Genomic DNA, 18,494 nt, shown 5'->3' with positions numbered 1-18,494 from the left:
TTTAACATTTATGCTCTCATGCCACTCTTTTTTGGGGGGAAGGGAAATACGGTGATGAATCTCTCATGCTTGTATCTGCTGAGCAGACAAGCTTCCTCATCCCGCTTTCAGTGAAGTCACTGATACCTTCATACTTCATATGCTTCATCCTTTGTGATAAAAGTGAGGTTCTTCTGACTCTACAAGTTTGGGGCTTAAATGATGATCTCTTTTTTTCTCTATTTAATCTATATACTGATTCATTATCCATTATGTATCTGTACATTGATTATTGGTGTAACGCTCATGATTTGGTACTCAGTGGAGATAATTAATACATGATGGCATCAAAGTTGGTTCTCTTGACTATTTTGTTGGTGGGTCCTCAGACTGGCTCATCTTTAGAATAGCTTCAGGAGTTTTTCAGGAGATTAATGTTAGATGTAGGCCTTTCTAGAAATTCTGAGATAAGGATAAGGACCAATTTTTTAAGTATTTAAATTTTTTAAAGTTAAATTAAGAGTACTGGAGTGATAGTATAGAGGGTAGGGTGTTTGCCTTGCATGCGGCCAACCTGTGTTCAATTCTTCCGTTCCTCTTGGAGAGCCCAGCAAGCTATTGAGAGTATCCCACCTGCATGGCAGAGCCTGGCAAGCTCTATGATCTATTCGATATGCCAAAAATTGTAACAAGTCTCACAATGGAGATGTTACTGGTGCCTGCTTGAGGAAATGTGAATGAAAAACAGGACAGTGCTATAGAGTACAGTGATATAAAGTTAAGAGAAATCTTTGTTTATTTTTTGAAATTTAATTAAAGGGCCATAATTTACAAACTTATTAGCAGATGAGTCTTAGGCATTCACTATTTCAACATCAATCCCACCACCAAATGTAAACTCCCTCCTACCATTCCAAAGTTTGGTGGTTATAGTTTAGAATCTCATCAGACCTAACCTACATCTAAACTACCTCATTTTTAATGTTCTCTCTACCAGATTTTGATGTAGCCAGCTCAGATGGTAGACAAAACCTGGCATCCTCCACTACCAAGTTATACTAACCATGAAACATTTGAAATCTTTTAGTATTTTAATATAACAAATTTAACCATAATATATGTTTTGTAATCCATGTGGCTTCAGACAGATATTTTACATTTCAGAATGTTACCAATTGCCTTTTATGTTGGGTATCAGTGTCTGACATTAGATCATAGAAGACAACCCTTCTTGATTATGTCTTAAGTCACATGGATATTTCTTGTTCTTAGTTCAATTTTCTTTCCACTGAAGACATTCACCTCTGTTATTCCTTCCAGAGGTAGAGAAATCTAAAGTTCAGTGCCTTTAGGTATGAGTTCCTTAGGGGAACTAAAATTGCTCTAGCTATGTCTGGGATAAATGTGAGATTGGGGTACCCTTAAGTCAGTCTTGTTTTTATCAGCATAAGGAACTTCAGTTTCTGTTCAGTCTCAAGCATGGTTTGGACAATAGATTATTTGATTGTGTTACCTAAAATCAGAGAGGAAAGAGATACAAGATAACATTCTTGTATTGCCCAGAAAGATTCTTCATGAAACATGAAAGAAAAGAAAACATCTCATACACCCCTACACATATACAACCAGGGTTCCAAGTTAGGCAGTGAGTATGTCATCTCTGGTGGTGTTGAAACAGAGGTCACATGGTTATTTGATGCACCAACAATGACCTAGGAGATCCTTATAATGCTACCTCACTGTGAATAAAACCCACATGTTTTCTCCCTGCAACAGAATTGCAGGAGGTTAAAGACATTAGGGTTGGACTCTTAACATCCCACCCAAAGTCCAGTGCCATCTTTGAGTTGGGCTGGACTAATCGTCAGGATGGGAGGCCACTGGGATGGGCTTCCTTTCCTGGGTTCTAGAGCCACACCTCCTCCCATCTGTCTTTGCAAAAAGTTCATTTCCCTATGCTGTCCATCTGCACCCTACCACTTCCAGCCGAGGACAAATGCCCATTTGACCTTTGGTGGAGTTTGACCTCTCACACTGAGTATCTCAAAGCTGTGCAGTGTTAGGGTGTTTCCCAACATTCTTCAGAGAAGTTATCACTTTCAGCCCTGCCCAACTTCCTATTCCCTTACATAGTTACATCTGAAGACAAAGCTTCTGTCCGTGTCCCCAAGCTCAAGCAGTCTACATTAGCTTCAGGGTTCGAAATTTAAACTAAAGATTTTTCTTTCTCCCCAGGGAACTTGGCTTATTGCACTGACACATCTTTCCAAGTCAAGTCAGAGGGCCAAACGCATACTACAAATCCTCAGGCTGGAACATTCATGTGTTTTGAAAGTCATAGTTTATCTTTTTTAACTAGGTTAGAAGCGGGGCGGGGGGGAAAAAGAATCACGCAGTTGTGAGAAGAAACAAGAGTCTCACAGGGGATGGCTCTGGTGAGCCGTGATTTTTCTGTTGTTTTTCCATGGTGGACAGACAGTAGAAACTCAGAACCTGTATGTCCAGAGTCAGAGCAATAGTAGAGAGGGTAGGGCATTAACCTCGTAAGTGGCTGACCCAGGTTTGATTCCCGGCGTCCCATATGGTTCCCTGAGCACCGCTAGGAGTAATTCCTGAGTGCAGAGCCAGGAGTAACCTCTGAGCATTGCATTTTTGGCATTTGGCCTTTGGATATAACCCAAAAGGCCAAGGGTGTGGGAGAGAGAGAGAGAGAGAGAGAAAGAGAGAGAGAGAGAAAGAAAGAGAGAGAGAAACAGAGACAGAGACAGAGATAGACAGAGGCAGAGACAGAGATAGACAGAGGCAGAGACAGAGATAGACAGAGGCAGAGACAGAGGTCACAAATCTTTATTCCATTCTTTATCACATGGAGGCCACTGTCACATGCTTTCAGCCAGAGTTTGTTGACCAAGCACTTGAGATATAATGCCTGATTTTGGCCTCTGGAATCTGGTATTCATTAAAAGGAAAGAAGATAATTTGTTTGTTTGTAACATCAAGAGAGTCTATGGACTTCTCTTATGTTGCAAACAATGGATTTAGATCCTTGCTTGACTGAAATACACCTACCAGTGCTCCAGCAGCACTCGCTTTGGGATCTTGACCTTAGGGAGTATTTGGGGCCTCCATTTTAGTGATGGTATCAGGGTTCTGGCTGGAAGCTTGCAGCTAGGGACCCAGTAGTGTTTTTCCTCCCTCTTCTGTCTGGAGCACTAGTTGGTGATGCTGAATGGAAGCTTCTGGTCTCCTTGGCTGCATCAATGTGAAGAGAAATGTGAAGAGGCTGCAGAGACAGTGCTGGAGGTAAGGCAATGGCTTTACGTGCGGCAGACCCTAGTTCTATCCCTAGCACCACAAATTCCCTGGACAACATCATGAGTGATCTCTGAGTACAGACCTACAGATAAAAATCACGGGTGCCCTCCCCTCTCCCAAATAAAAAAGACAAGAAAAGAAAGAAAAGGAATGTGAAAGCATCCCAAGTTCAAATTTAATGTTTGAAAAAGAGTCCCAGTGATGATTGAATTGTCTCTGTTAATTACATATGGAATTTGACGAGTACATTGTGTTCTGACAGAGTGAAGTTTGGTAGCAAAAGAGAATCTGTGCTGAACACAAAGTTTTTAGGTTTTGGAAGCTATTGAGTTTAACATTCTTGGCCTAAGAAAATCTTTAACTATGTGCCCAGCTACTGACAGAATTATGTTATTTTTCACACTGTGGATGCCATTGTAATGTTTCTATAGTTTATTAATTTCTAGTGATAAAAGTATTATGCATTAATTATAGAAAGTTAGAAAGGGCACAACATACAGAAGGAAGCACGTGCTTAAGCAGAATAATCCAATCATAGTTGACAGCTTCACAAATCAACATTTTCCTACCTTCTTATTTTATGGTGGAGGAGGTTTGGCCAGCCTGGACTTTAATTGAATAAATATGCTTGACATTCTCACTATGTCCTCAGTATCATTTTCCCTATCTATTTTTTTATTTTATTTTTTTCCCTATATGATTCTTTATATTCCCCTTCTCATGTCATACTTCCCATTTTGCTTGTGGTTAGAGGCTGTTTTTCAAGAGGGTATACAAATTCTTCTAGCACTCCTTACAGAGTTGTTAACTTGTGGTTGGGTCAAGTTTTTGCTTGTTTGTTGGGTTTGGGGTCATATCTGGCTGTGTTCAGAGTTTATTTCTGACTCTGCTCAGGGATCACTCATAATAGGGCTTGGGAAACATATTGATGCCAGGAATTGAACCCAGGTCAGCTGCATGCAGGGCAAGAGTGCTACATGTCGTATAATCTCTCTGATCCTTAAAACTGGGTTTAATCTTAATATAGACAGAGGAGAAAAGCAAAAGATAGTGATCCAATATCTCTTATAAGCAACCACAAGGATATGAGATCCATGCTCATTTTCCAATTAGAATAATTATTGATAATGGGTAGATTCTAGCATATATGCCTATTGGTTAATTGCTTGAATTGGTTAATTGAAACATTGATAACTCCCCCCAAAAGTTCATGCTGCTTGAATTCAGTGGGATAAAGTATACTTAGAGATCATTATCTCAAGCCATGGGATTAAGAGGGAGATGTAACAGCCCTCAGACCATAAATTTTCTATCTCTGAGTCATATTTCTTAATCATAAATACTATAAGTATTGTATGGAAATAACTTAAATACACTCTCAGATATATATGCACACGTTTCTTGTCTTATTTCTCAGTATGTATGAAGAACAGTGGAGAAAAAGACATTGAATGATCTCATTGATTGTTAGGTGTTAAAAAGTTGACAAGGGATTGACATCTAGAACATATAAGGATAATTCTTTATGTGTTATAAGCCAAAATGAGAAGGTCAGTAATCCAAAATTTTTAAAAATGTATATTGACTGAAGATATAAACAGGAAATAGAAACAGACAACCAAAAGGCAAACTCTACTTTGGAAGTAAAATGGAGAGTCATGTGGTAGAATTACAGACAGGGTCTCATATACCCAAAATATAGAATACACATTCTTCTCTAGTACACATGGAACATTCTCGAGGATAGATCACATATTTGGGCATAAGACAAACCTACCTAAATTCACAAACACAAAAATCAAACTGAGTAACATATCAAACCACAATGCCACAGAGATAGAAATAAATCATAAAAAGATGATGTGGAGAAAATCTAACACCTGGAGATTGAACAACACACTATTAAATAACAACTGGATAAAGGAGAAAATTAAGGAAGCAATATAAAAAATTATGTGAGACTAACAATAATAAGGATACAAGGATACAAATCTATGAGACAGAGTAAAAGTCATACTTAGAGGGAAATTCATAGAAATACAGTTTTCTGCCTTAGGAAAGAACAAAAAAATAAAATCAACAACTTAAATGTACAATTCAAACATCTGGAGAATCAATAACAAATGAATCCAAAGGCCAGCAAAAGAAGGAAATAATAAAAACCAGAGCAGAAATCAATGATATAGAAACCAAGGAAACAACACACACACACAAATGAGGAAACCAGAAGCTGGTTCATCAAAAGAATAAATAAAATAGACAAAACTTTGGGTAGATTCACAAGGAAAAAAAAGAGAAGTACTCAAATAAATAGAATCAGGACAGAAAGGGGAGAAATTACAACAGAATCCTCAGAGAGACAAGACATCATTAGATCTTACTAAAAACTTTAATCAGTTAAATTGGAAAACCTAGAAGAAATGAGCAGATTCTTAGAAACATGTAATCTCCCAAAAGAGAATGAAGAGGTAATAAAAGTCCTGAACAGGCCAATTACAAGTAAGGAAATTGAAATGGTAATTAAGAATCTCCCCCACCAATAAAAGTTCTGGTCCATATGGATTTACTGGTGAGTTTTATCAACTCTTCAGAGAAGACTTAGTACCATTGATTATAAGCACTTCCAAAATATCAAAGAAGCTGGAATCCTTCCTAACACCATTTGTGAAGCTAATACTACACCGATATCCAAAGCAGACAGAGATATCTTTTCAAAAAAGAAAACTTGGAACCAATCTCCTCAATGAACATTGAAGCAAAAAATCCTCAACAAAATCTTTGCAAACTGAATCCAAAAACATATCCAAAAAATCATACACCGTGATTGAGTGGGATTTATCTGAGGGATGTAAAGATGGTTCAATATATGGAAATCAATTAAAATAATACACCACACAGTAAAAGAACCAGCATGTTTTTTTTGAAAGGCATGGGTGCATTTAAAGATCTGATGCTGTCACATGAGAAAGAGTATTCTCTTGGACTTAGCTACACTGGTAGACATGTACCAATGGCCATATTCCTCCCTTTCTGAAGTTCTATCTTCCACAGCAGTGGTTCACAAAGTGTGGTCCTTGAACTAGGAGCATCAACACCGGAAAACTAGATAAAATCAAACATTCTTTGTTTCCTCCCCAGACCTGAATTTCTTGCATGACCAACTTCTTGCAGATATATGTACATATTCTATCAATTCTGTACCTTCCCTTATCTCACATGGTCTGTCCTTCCTAAAATGAGATCTGTGTTGTTCTATGATTGTCTCTTAGACAGCCCCAAGATCTAGCTTTGACTTTATCTCCTCCCAAGACTTATATGAAAAACCAAGGTTGTATAGAGTTCACTTCTTCTCTTCTCTCATGGTGTCCCATGTGGATTCTGTCATCTTATCACTAGCTACATTACAACAATGAGAAGTTCTGGTGCCTGCTTGTTTTGCTAGATGGTCAAACATTCTCTTCAGAGTGGGATTATGCCTTTTTTAAAAATTCGTAGAAACAGCAGAATGTCCTGTGCGGAGGTGCTCACTGCTGTTTATGGCTTTCTGCTGCTCAAGAATGAAACTCAAGCATGGGGGGTGGGGCACACCAGTGTTTTGACCCCACCCTGGTTATCTCCAGGCAGGAAATAAGGCATCTCTACCATATGCATTTCCAGACAAGTGCTATCTCGAAGCCTATATTAACCCTATCAGGCCTTCTTGCTGTACATATAGTCAAAGTACATGTACAGGCATTCTTGCTGTACATATAGTCAAAGGAAGGAAATTCTGTTTAGTTGCTTCACCTGAACAGCACTAAACATAGATCTGTTCTATTCTCTAGTTCTGTGGTCACAGCTCAGAGCTGGAAAAGGGAAACATACACAAGGAGATTATTGTCTCACTAGCTATTTCAGATATTACCCAATTAAGTCATCACATCGTAATGAGGCACAGGCTATGTTTATGCCATCTATGATATGGATGATGATACTGGACGTGGGACAACTGTGATTTGAGCTTATGATTCATCCTGTTTTCATAGCTCTTTATTTTTAAACCAGGAAATTGAGGTCTTGATAGGCTGGCTTTATTCATGTAGTGAATTTCTGTGATTCTTGATATGTTGGGTGACAGTTCTTTAGAGTTAATTCCATTAAACTTGAAAAAAATCCTTTTAGGAAATATACACAGAAATAAATTCAAACTTAAATATACCAGAGGGCAACTATGGAACATCAACGAACAAAGAACCTTACCTCCAATGATATTGTTGAGCTACTGAAGCTCCCAATGTCTGCCTTATTTCTGAGATAACTGACTAAAAAAAAGAAATATCCTTATTATTTAAGAAATATGGATTATGAAAACTTAATTTTCTTTCTAAAAAAATCTGTTAATATAGAGGTCATGTGCCTATTTCATAATGTTGTTCACAGAAATGTGTTCATTTCACTTATGCATATTTAAATCCACTTCAAACCAACCTTTTCAATCATTAGTAAAGAGCAGAGAGACTGCCTCTAATGTCTCTGGTGTCCTTTATGTTGTTTAGTCTCATGAACACATTCCAGCTCCTACTGATTTGTCCTCCCAACAATATTAAGAATATTCTAGATGGCTTTTGACAAGTTTTGTTTTACAATTCTCAAATCTTTAAGATGAGGATAAAATAACATACCTGTGTGAAGCAATCTGTGTGAAGATTACATAAAATCAATCAATCACAACAATCACAACCATCCTGTTATTCGTCGATTGCCTCGAGCAGGCCCCAGTAACGTCTCCTTCGTCCTAGCCCTGATATTTTTTTAAAAAGTGCCATTTCAAGGCTCTTTCAGAGTTAGGAGAATGAGACCCTTCATTGTTACTGGTATTTGGCATATTGGGTATGCCACGGGAAGTTTGCCAGACTCTGCCGTGTGGGCAGTTTACATTTGGTAGCCGGCCAGTTTGTCCAAAGTAGGAATGAGATGATAAGATGTTGGGATGATAAGATGATAAGATAATAAGATGATAAGATGATAAGATGTCCGCTTCTGGGAGCTGAGTGTGATAATCTCTGGATCCTGGCCATTGTTGGGGTTACACAGCAGTTGGTGGGTGTAACTGTCTAGCTACGGGCAGGTCCAGTCCCAAACCGTGCAGGCTTGGAGATCTCAGCCCCGGGTCCCACACACCTGGGTTCTTCTACCAGTTCTTTTATGTGCGAGGCTCATCCAAGTGTGTGGAGAGTGGTCCAGCATGGCTTTGGCTGGGGCCCGGAGGTCTTCAGCTGTTGGGCCCTGGTGGGAACAGTCAGGCACAGGGTAGAGACTCTGCCTTGTTCTCTCCCAGTAGCTGAGTGTGATAAACTCTGGATCCTGGCCGTTGTTGGGGTTACACAGCAGTTGGTGGGTGTAACTGTCTAGCTACTGGCAGGTCCAGTCCCAAACCGTGCAGGCTTGGAGATCTCAGCCCCGGGAAATAAAATCATAAAATCATAAAATAAAAATAAAATAAAATCATAAAATAAAATCATTCCTAGAAAATGTTGAGTAGGATTGTTAACATGCAATAAGTGCTCAACACTAGCTACTATTATTAATATATAGTATTAATAATATTATGTTATTAATATAGTATTAATTCAGGTTCATGACTGGGCCTCCAGATGTCTAGCATCTTCCAGTAGCTAGACAGTGACACCCACCAATTGCTGTGTAACCCCATCAATGGCCAAGATCCAGAGACTATAAAACCAAGCTCCCAGAAGTGTGTGGCCACATTTGCGGCCACATGACCTCTTATTGTCTAGTTCTCACTCTCAGAGAACCCCGCAGGCTACTGAGAGTTTCCTGCTCACATATATGCCTGACTGGGAACACCTGTAAAGGTGATTAGAGGCTGCCCCAGAAGCCTCCATCTATTTTGGAGAGCCCGGCAAGCTACCAAGAGTATCCTGCCCACAAGACAGAGACTGGGAAGCTACCCGTGGCATATTCAATATGCCAAAAACAGTAACAATGATGGTCCTCATTCCCCTGACCCTGAAAGAGCCCCCAATATGCCATCAGGCTACACAAGCACGTGACAGGGACGAATGGAGACATTATTGGCTCATGCTCAAGCAAATCGATGAACAACCGCGTGATAGTGATAGTGAATATAGTATAGTACTTGATCACTTTACATCCCATTACTCATTGATTTGCTCTAGTGGGAGCCAGTAATGTCTCCATTTGTCCCTGTTGCGCACCAGTGTAGCACAATGGCATCTGTTCGTTCTAGGAACATGAAAAGCCTCAAACCTATCGTTCAGGGTCTTGAGGAAGAAGTCTCATAGGTGGGTGGCCACGCGATCTTTTGACGTCCTGTGGAATCCAGTCAGTAATGGCTCTAGTCCAGCAGTCGTCTCCAAATCTCACAACGTGTCCAGCCCATCTGATTTTCAACGACTTGACAAACAAGACAGTGTCCCTGATTCTTGACCGTCGGAACTTCTAATTTTTTCTCTCATTTGAGTGAAACATGATACTCCAAGCATAGTTCTTTCAATTCCTCTATGGGAGACCTGAATAGCATTCTCATCCTGTTTTCGAAGGGCCCAGGTCTCTGAGGCATATGTTAATGCAGGAAGAACAGTGGAATCGAAGAGATATGCCCAGAGCTGGAGGTTCTTTGTCCTCTATGCTATTTCTTCGATGCTCTTGAAGGCATTCCAGGCCACTCTTTTCCTCCTGTGCAACTCAGGTGCCAGGTCATTCATCATGTTGACTTCACAACCTAGGTACACATAACTGTTGCATTCGGAGATGGTCGTTCCATTGAGAGTGAATGTAGCATCAGGAACGAGACTGTTTCTCATAAACATTGTCTTTGTGAGATTCATCTGTAGTCCGACCTTTCCACACTCACAATTGAAGTCAGCCAGCATTTGTGCTGCTTGGGTAATGTTTGGTGTTATTAGAATGATGTCATCAGCAAAGCGGAGGTGGTGTAGTTGCAGACCATGTATCTTCACTCCCATTCCTTCTCATTCCAGTTGTCACATGATGTTCTCGAGGGTGGCACTGAAGAGTTTTGGTGAAATGGTATCACCCTGCTGAACCCCTCTCTTGACATGGATGATCACTTCTTTGTAGAATGGTGAGATCTTGGTAGTAAATTCTTAATACAGCTCATGGAGGGTCCTGATATATTGAGTTTTAATGCCCTGTTTGGCTAGGGCCTCGATGACTGCTTCAGTCTCAACAGAATCAAAGGCCTTCTTTAAATCAATGAACGTTAGACAGAGCGGCATCTTGAACTCCTGAGAAACCTCAATGAGCTTGGTTATCATTTGGATATGGTTGATCATGCTGAATCATTTGCGGAACCCGGTTTGCTCACATGGTTGTACTTCACCTAGTGTTCTGCCAATCCTATTCAGGGTGACTCGAGTGAACAGCTTGTAGACGACAGACAACAGGCATATGGGCAATAGTTGCCAATGTCGTGGATGTCTCCCTTCTTGTACAGTAGTACAGTCCTGCTCGTTTTCCACTGGGACAGAATCTTGCATTCAGACAGGTAGTGTGTGAAGAGCTGAGCCAGCATATTGATGAGTACTGAAGGCAGGTTTTTCAGGTGTTCAGGTCTGACCTTGTCTGGGCCAGGTGCTGTTCGGTTCTTTACCAACAAAATGCATGTCGGATTTCAGAAGGGAGAACGTTGGGAACAACATATCCATCCTGCAGAATTTGATATGTGGGCAGGTGGACATGGCTATTGAAGAGATCCGAGAAGTCATGGATAATCCATTGCCCTTCTGGAAGATGTGATAGATCCATCAGGACGTCAGAGGGCAATCATCTTAGTCTTGTAGTTGTCGAAGGACAGGAGGGCATTGCAAACACTTTTCCCAGCTTCTGCCACATCTGCCAGCACTGCTGCTCTTCTCTCTTTGAGGTCTTCCTTTTTCGCATCTTTGCACTTCTTTGCGAGCTTGGACATTCGCTTGAGGCTTGCACCAAGCCACATTGGCAAATAAGCTCAAGAATTTTCGAAGACAGGTGTTTTTTTGTGGCTATCTCTCTCTTGACATTCCGCGCATAATCATGGAGGTGCTGAACCAGTCAATCATATTCCTCGTCAATGTTGTCAATGACGGCATCGTTCCATGTTGCAGCAATAGTGCCAAAGAGCTCCCAGTTGGTGGTCGTTCTGGGAGTTCTCTTCTTAAACTTTGCAGCCCTTTCTCCCCACTCTGTGAAGTAGAATTTTGCACAAAGGAGATGGTGGTCTGGATCTGTTTGGAAGTTTGGGACAACAGCGACATAGGTCAGGCAAAACCGTTGATTGAATATGATGTGGTCAATTTTGTTGTGGAACCGGGAACAAAATTGGGAGACTCCCATGTCCAACGTTTAGATTCAGCCTTCTGGAACTGTGAGTTACCATGGATGGTCTTGGTCGACATGATGAACTCAGACAGTCTCTCACCCTGTTTGTTCCATTTTAAGTCATGGGTCCCAATGTGGAGTTCTTTGGCTGATTTTCTCAGTCCTATCTTGGCATTAAAATCACCGACAATGATCTTGAGAAGGTGTGGTCTTCTTTATAGAATTTCTCCAGCTCCATGTAGAACTTCTCAATTTCTCCTTCATCATAATTAAATGTTGGTGTGTAGACAACGAATATAGAAACTGCCGGCAGTGAGCCACATCTATTCAAGTGTAATCGTCTGATTCAGGTTGTTAGGCATTTGAATGAATCAATGTTCATGGCCAAGTTTTTGTTGACAAGGACACTGACACCACCACCTCTTTTGTCACGTATTCCAAGGAAGAGTTCTTCTCCATTGTCGAAAATGGCATGATGTGATTGATGCCTTCTTGTCTCAGTCAGACCAATGTCGTACTTGATCTTTCGCGCTTGTACCATCAGGTCCTCGATGGATGCATCAGATGCCAGCGTACGTGCATTAAAAGTACAGACAATCATTTTTGTCTTTCTTCATTTTGGCAGCCTATTTCTGCCTTGGAATTTTATCAGCCTCTCCTTCCTCATCCGTCTTATCGCTGCCTTATTGGTGGCTCTTTCAGGGTCAGGGGAATGAAACTCATTATACTTACTGGTTTTGGCATATCAAATATCAGCCCTTCTGGAAAACAGTATGGACGATTCTCAAAAAATTAGAAATTGAGCTCCCATTTGACCCAGCAATACCACTCCTGGGAATATATCCCAGAGATGCAAAAATGTATAGTCGAAGTGACATCTGCACTTGTTTGTTCATTGCAGCACTCTTTACAATAGCCAGAAACTGGAAGAAACCTGAATGCCCAAGAACAGATGACTGGTTAAAGAAACTTTGGTACATCTACACAATGGAGTACTATGTAGCTCTTAGAAAAGATGAAGTCATGAAATTTACATACAAGTGGTACAATATGGAAAGTATCATGCTAAGCGAAATGAGTCAGAAAGAGAGGGATAGACATAGAAAGATTGCATTCATCTGGGGGATATAAAGTAACAAAGCATGAGATTAATACCCAAGAATAGCTGAGATCAGCACCAGGAGGATTACTCCATAACTTAGAGGCCAGCCAGGTATCCTAGAGGAAAGGGCAGTTCAGATAGAGAAGGGAGCACCAAATAAAGGATGTTTGGAGGATCCTCCCAGGAGGGGAGATGCATGTCGAAAGTAGACTATGGACTGAACATGTTTGCCACTCAATGCCTCTTTTGCAGACCACAACACCCAAAAGGAGAGAGAGAACACAGGGGATTGCCCTGCCACAGAGACAGGGGGGATGGGGGGATGGGGATGGGAGGGATATTATCCATGGTGGTGGAAAATGGGCACTGGTGGAGGGATGGGTATCTGATCATTGTATAATTGAAACCAAAGCACAAAAAATTGTAAATCTACAACTTTAAAAAAAATATAATAAAATAAAGGGAAAAAATAAAAATAAAAGAAAAAAAAAAGAAAAAAAATATGCCACGGATAGCTTGCTAGGCTCTGCCATATGGGCAGGATATTCTCGGTAGCTTTCCAGGCTCTCCAAGAGGGATAGAGGCTTTTAGGGCGGCCTCTAATCACCCTTGTAGGTGTTTCCATGGTTCAAATCATATTTGATCCCTATCAAATATGGTGCGGCAATCCTGGAAGATGGGTATTAAGTGTCTTATGATGTGTCTCATGATTGCTTTGTGGCTGTGCGGTCTGGAAAGCATCCTGGAGTGTGGCAACGGCTGGGTAGTGGAGGTGGTGGAGGTAGTTCAGGTCTGCTGGTGAGGTATTTATCTGCTACCGGTAGGGTGGGTCTTCTGTGTGTAATCCCTGGGTTGGTGGAAGCCAATAGGGCAGGGTAGGGTGGGGCTTCAGATTTTAATCCCTTGGTCACCTGTGGTTGGTGGGAGCAGGCAGAGGATCTCTGTTTCCAGGTCTGTTGAGCCTGGAGTTCAAGGTCTCCCAGAGTTCCACTTACCTGGTTCTAGTATAGTACTAATACAATATATTAACACTCTCTCCCTTCCTTCTGTCTTTGGGTGAAACAATTGAAGAACTCCACTCATGAGTTAAAGAAACAAGAACACTCACCATTGATATATGGATGTTACTACCAGCTCAGCACCTAAAGTGTCGTTCCTATCATTTCACTCCTGTGGGATATTATTACTCAAGGACAAGTTGCCTTCATTAATCAAAAAGTTCCAGGACAATATAACCATTCATTGGAAGAGAATTGACTCTCTCAAAAACTTTTTTTTTTAATTTTTGGGTCACACCCAGCAACGCACAGGGGTTACTTCTGACTCATGCCCTCAGAAATTATTCCTGGCGGTGCTCGGGGACCATATGAGATGCTGAGAATCAAACCTGGGTCGTCCACGCGCAAGGCAAACGCTCTACCTGCTGTGCTATCACTCCGGCCACTCTCAAAAACTTTTGTAAAAAAGATAAACTGAGTCTTCCCCCCCACCCCCATCACCTCCAGTACTGTAAGTTTTCTTCACTGATAGGACTCTGAACCAGATTCAAGCCCTGAATCAAGAACCAGAGAGTGCAGGCCTATGGCAGGGAGTGTGCTGGACACCCAAATAAAATGTTCTCTTTGATATTATCAAGAGGATTGAAAAGGGGATCTTGGATGGGCCAAAGTGGCAAATAGGCAGTATGCTTAATTTAGAACTGCATTTTTCTGGTTCCCTCCCAGATCCTCTGTACATTTCTTTAGTCACATTGACTCTTATGTATTGCAGATATTCCTTTCTCTGTCTTTTCCATCCCATTAGAGAGCCAATCTCTGGAAACCAGAATGCACGCCTTATTCATCTTTCAGTCCTCAGCCCCCAACATTGACATCAACAACCAGTAAATGGGCATCAAATGCATCAATGAACATATAATTGAATGAGAAATGTTTCCTTCTTGCTTAATGGAAAAATCTATTCCCCTTGCTCTAGAAATGGAATCCCCGCTAGAGACGAGAAGTCAATCTGTCTCTGTAAATTCCAGCCCCAATGCCCAGAATTTCCACCCAACAGATGCTTTTTGCATTGTGGAACACCACAGCCTGTGGGCTGCCTGGATCCACGTGTTTGCTCCATCCTTCATCACTCCATTTCCTGGGAAGAAGCGAGAGAGCCTGTGGGGGCCCTCCACTCGCTACACATGTTTTCCGTTTTATGTTTCATTCAATAAGTGAGTGGCTCTCTCACGAGCCACTTAACATGTATCACAGACATTTGCATGGACAAATGGTCTCTTCTCCTTCCCCTGGGAACCCGAAGGCTGAATGATCTGCAGGCCTGATAGGGTAGAGAGTGGTGTTTAGAATAGCCGGTGGCTGTAGAGAGAATATCTTTGATTTACCTGCATGATTTGTGGGAGAGCAGCTTGACCTCACATACATCCATTTTCAGAGCACAGGTGGGTCAGCCTTGGGACAGAAAAGGCTGCACATCTGGAGAAGCCAACATCTGGATGGGTAAAGCGCTGCTATTTGCTGGGTATGTATGGGCAGATGGTCTGAACGATAGATAGGAAGGATACGATGCCATCAGCAGGGACAATACAGCGGCCAGGGGAAGGTCTTTCATTTTGCTTTTAACGTTTACCCCTTTCTGAAAAGGAACAAAGGGAAATTTTTAGCAGAAATGGAAAGGAGAATTGTCTCGAAGTTCTGTTTCATCTTCCAGGCCCATCATTACTGGCCAAAGTCATATGAAATTAAAACAGAGGCTTGGCTGCCCACTGCAACAAGCAGAAATCTAAGCCTGTAATACATAAAACACAACCTCTTACAGAAGTGAAAAAAATCTGTGCAAAGCCGCAGAGCCCAGAAATAGCATTTGGTTCTTCTGCGAAACTACCCCCTTTTTCTTCTTCTTCTTCTTTTTTTTTTTTTTTTTTGCTTCTGCCAGACCAAACCCTAGAGAGAACCGGCTGCATTCTTGCTACTGTCCCTCCAAGTGGAAAAAGGAGGGAGTGGTAAAATAAAGAAAGTGAGACTGACACGCTAAAAATGGATACTGCAAAGTTTGAGAATTTGGGGAGAAAATGTTCTATTTGGAAAGGAAGAGCTCGAAGGGAGAATGCTGCGCTGGGTCATGGAGCCAGACGCACCCAACAACGATGCTTCTCTCAGGAGACACATCTCAGGAGACGTTGGCTTCCAGACCTCAACACCCTCCACCATATGTTCCCGAAATTCTTCTCTCCATTCTGAAAGAAAACTTACAAAGAGATGTTGGAAGGACTTTTATGTGGTTGTTTGCTACAACTCTTTCGTCTAGTGTATGAATCTCCAACACTTTTCTCTCAGCAGCAAAAGGTTCCAGTGTTATTGGGTGTTTAGCAAATCTCCCAAGCCCCCAGTGTTTATAATTGGGAATTGGGAATATTCAAGAACAGCTTGTCTAGTGAATGGAATTTCAACCTTTCCATTTTTTGCTTAACATTGAAACCAAAGGTTGGAGTTGCTACAGTGTCATGTGGGAGTTCAAGTGTCATTAGATGAAAACTATTTGGGGAAGCAAGCTTGGATTGTTGGTGTTAATAACACTTAAGGAGAGTTGGGCTTCAGAAATGGTGTCCAGAAATAGTTCAATGTTCTTGAACATATTAATCACTGTCCTCCCGGTGCTCATCAATTTGCTCGAGCGGGCCTAGAAATGTCTCCATTTTGAGACTTGTTGTTACTGTGTTTGGCATATTGAATACGCCATGGGTAGCTTGCCAGACTTTGCCGTGCGAGCAAGATACTCTCGGTAACTTGCCGGGTTCTTTGAGGGGGCAGAGGAATTGAACCTGTCTCAGTCAGGGTGGCTGCGCTCAAGGCAAACGCCCTACCTCTGTGCTATCGCTTCAGACCAACAAGAACAAATATTAAGTGTTAGTTAAGAGAGCCAGAGAGATAGTACGGGGACTTAAGAACTTGCCTGAACCCTGTTCACTTCAGGACATTATATATGGTCCCCTGGGCCAAGACTTATCTTTGAGTACAAAGCCAGAAGTAAACCCTGAGGCCCTTCAATTGTGACTCCAAACCAACTCACAAACAAAAACAGTCAGATGAGAGAAGATATAAATACCCACTGCACTATCACTCTGGTTCCTGGAATTCAACAGCTATTGGTAACCAATATGTTGTAATAGTTTATAATAGTTCATCAGTTTAAAATAGTATCATTATCCCATCAACTGAAAATACATAAACATAAACTGAAAATATGACCCTAAACCTTCTCCCTTAGCAGATACTATTTTTTCAATTTGTGTTATGTCTTGTTTTGGGACTTTTAAAACAGTTCAACTATTCATCTGGTTGCCAAAATCAGTAATTATGATAATGTAAAAGTAAGTAAGTAAAGCCCTCCCGTTGATCATCGATTTGCTCGAGCAGGCCCAGTAACGTCTCCATTGGAGACTTTGTTGTTACTGTGTTTGGCATATCGAATACGTCACAGGGAGCTTGCCAGGCTCTGCCGTGCAGGTGAGATATTCTCGGTAGCTTGCCGGGCTCTCCGAGAGGGGCGGAGGAATCGAACTCGGGTCGGCCATGTTGGCTGCGTGCAAGGCAAACGCCCTACCGCTGTGCTATCGCTCCAGCCATGATAATTATAGTTAATTATATATTAGAAATAGAAGGTGGAAATAGACATGGTCATTAATAAAAATAAAGAAGTAAAATATGCCAACAGTTTATTTCCTCTGTTAATCAATGAAATGCAAATGAAGACACAAATACTTTTGGCTTATCAACTTTCTGGAGATTCAGAATGAGAATATTTAATGCTCTTAAACAATACTAGGAAAAGCTTAATTTGGCACTGTCATTTTTTTGGAAAGCAACTAGACAATATAAATGAAGTGCCAGCAACATGGTTTTGTCTGTCGATCGCCTCTTTGGAATGTTTCTGGAATTTCTGGGAGGGAAATTGAGTGCACAGATTTAGGTACAAAATGTCCACTATCATGTTTATCTGTCAGGATCCCATCAGGAAACAGCGTCTCAAACTGGGTAGTTTGAGTTGCTGAACTGAAACTAAAAAAAGGACAACACAGTTTTCTTTTACAAGTACTTACAAAGTGCTGGAGGATGTGGGAAGGGCTCTGGGGAAGTGAGCAGGGCCTGGAGCAGAGTTGAGAGGCAGCCTGATTGGGTGAGGGCAGAGGGGCCTGATAAGGAAGGAAGGAAGGAAGGAAGGAAGGAAGGAAGGAAGGAAGGAAGGAAGGAAGGAAGGAAAGAAGGAGGGAGGGAGGGAGGGAGGGAGGAAGGAAGGAAGGAAGGAAGGAAGGAAGGAAGGAAGGAAGGAAGGAGGAAAGAAGGAAGGAAGGAAGGGGGAAAGAAGGAAGGAAGGAAGGAAGGAAGGAAGGAAGGAAGGAAGGAAGGAAGGAAGGAAGGAAGAGAAAGTTTGGTGATTGTGGTTTGGATCTCATGTTTTCAGTGTTGTTGGTGCTTTGGATATAGAACTATAGTATTTTCCCATATTACCAGTATTCCTGAGATCCCTCCTCTTCTGTTAACTTTTAAGAGAAAAAATTAAAAATTGAAGCTAGTACAAATACTCAACAATTAGGAAGTAAGTTAAGAAACTGTGCTAATATATAGTAGATGCTATAAAAGAGTGTCTAGAAATATTCACCCAGAAAAATGTTCTCAATAGAAAATGAGCAGTAGAAAATCTGGGGAGAGTATTGTTCATGATTCCAATATTGAGGAACACCCCACACTGTTCATTA

The sequence above is a fragment of the Sorex fumeus genome, unplaced genomic scaffold, assembly GCF_029834395.1.
Source record: "Sorex fumeus unplaced genomic scaffold, SorFum_2.1 ptg000003l, whole genome shotgun sequence".
In the NCBI taxonomy this organism is placed as follows: domain Eukaryota; kingdom Metazoa; phylum Chordata; class Mammalia; order Eulipotyphla; family Soricidae; genus Sorex; species Sorex fumeus.
The sequence above is the reverse complement of the archived record's forward strand: the minus strand, read 5'-3'. Positions refer to the sequence as shown.